The following is a 2148-nucleotide window of genomic DNA, read 5'->3' on the forward strand; positions in this document are numbered from 1 at the left end:
AAGTCAAGCTATAAGACTGAGTAACGTACTGGAACTCTTTAATATTCCTTTCAGTACCTTTTGAAATACTTCCTGCAGGTAATGGAGTTTGCTTATATGCTACACCCACTCCAGTAAAGTCTGTTTGACAGGCCGAAAAGCCTGGAAGCAGTCACAAGGCAAAGAGTTTCAAGGAAACTATGCCTCCTGGAATCTTGGCATTCCCATACCCTGTATAGTCAAACCCTGTCCCCACGTTAGTCTGTTGTATGGATCTGTGTGCTTTCTTGTATTATAGGTGGTTCCAAGTAATGATTTTTTATAAGTACTTAATCAGGTTAAATTTTACTCCCTGGTTTTCATCAATGTCCCAGACAGCCCTTGAGCCAACTCTGGGCTTGGAATTTCGCAGGAATATCATCCATCCAGATGAAATGCCTCAGTGTTGACAGTTAGTAATCAGGCATCTCAGTTTGCCATTTAGAAATCTCAGGGCAAGCTTAGCAAACTGTACTTAGAATCTTCATTAAAGCCAGATATAGCAGACTACATTGCATATTGGAAGCAAGTTGGTGAATTCTGACAAAAGGAAATTTCCTACAGATACTTAAAAGAACAGCCAAGTTACACTCATATGCAAGAATTTACCAAGACCTAGGAAATAGGGGGGTTGTGGTATTGCATTATTCATGAGAAGGTCTGCTAGAGCAGAACCCCCTGGTGCTAGCTTTCACAAGGCTCAAAGGAGTAGCACAAAATGTGAGTAGAGTGTGAAATCCTTACCTATCAATAGCTGACTCTAGGCATGGCTCTTTTATCTTTACTGTAAACATTACCTGGTTCCTGTAAGTCCTTTGAAGTCATTCCTCTGTTTTGTGTCAGATACTTCTATGTACCTTGTCTGCTGTGACATCCTACCCCTATGTTTTCTGTATTATATAAGACTGGTGCTCGCTTTGTGACAATACATTCAGATTCTTGTGTTTGGGTCTGTTTGTCAATTCTCACCGACTCTTTGCCCATCTGTCTGAAACCCTGATTCCCATAAATTGAGAGGGTCCAACTGGGATTGCTCCATGGCAGAATGGCACTTGAACAGGGACACCCAGACAGATAAGACTTTCTCTTTTTCTTTTTTTCTTTTTCTTCTTTACTTCTCAGGCATGGATAGGATCTCGTTTTGATGCTGCAGAATGGCTGATAAAGGTTAATCAGTTTGGAGATGATGGATAAGTTTTTACCATGGGGCAGTCTGATATTAAAACATGTTTAGATGTCTCACCAACTATAGAAAAGGCCTACATTATAGCAATGAAGGGACAGAAACTCAGTGCCAATTTTAAGAACACCTGTGAGAATGAAAAGTGTTCTCAGGGGATTAAAGCTGCATGTTTGGTTGTAAAAAACCGGAACACATGAGGAAGGATTGTAAAAAACCCCTCAGGAGACAAGAAGGGCTTTCATCCAGGTCTCTGCCCACACTGTGGTAAAGAGAAACTTGGAGGAATGAATGTAAATGAAAGTCCCATAAAGATGGGACTCCACTCAATAAAGAAGCAGGTAAACAAAAAAAGGCAGCCTCTTAGCCCCGTTCAGGAACTGTGGACTTCGTTATAGGACACGCTCCAGTTATAAGAAAAACTTAAAGTTGTGGATTCTAATACTTTAGGTAAAATTAAAAGTTATGGCTAAAGTATAAAAAGAGACTTAATAAAGGTCAAAAATATAGCTCAGTTCTTACTGTTACGTTATTTACAACTTCCCAATCCTACATTGTGCCAAAAATTCGTAGATAAGGCTTTATTGGAAGTTAGGACATCATTTCCTCAAACATGGTGTTTTTGTTGGTTACAGAAAGTGGAGAGCAGGCAGAGCAAGTTTTGCTGATGGCTGTAAAATGTTTGACTAAGTGTGAGCTGATGATGGCTTCAAAAAAGATTCAACATGGTAAACTTTTAGGCTATTTGAGACATTTAGTGTATAGAGATTGTGTGTTTTATCAGAGAATTGCCCTCAGAGTAAATAAATTGGAAGTTTTGGATGGTCGCCAGAAGCTGTTAGAAAATTTTGGGTTTTAATCCTGGTTTGACAAGCTGCCTCTTACAAGCAAGGAAAGGAAAGGAAAAGAAAGGAAAGGAAAGGAAAGGAAAGGAAAGGAAAGGAAAGGAA

The sequence above is a fragment of the Mus pahari genome, unplaced genomic scaffold (assembly GCF_900095145.1).
Source record: "Mus pahari unplaced genomic scaffold, PAHARI_EIJ_v1.1 scaffold_9264_1, whole genome shotgun sequence".
Classification (NCBI taxonomy): Eukaryota; Metazoa; Chordata; class Mammalia; order Rodentia; family Muridae; genus Mus; species Mus pahari.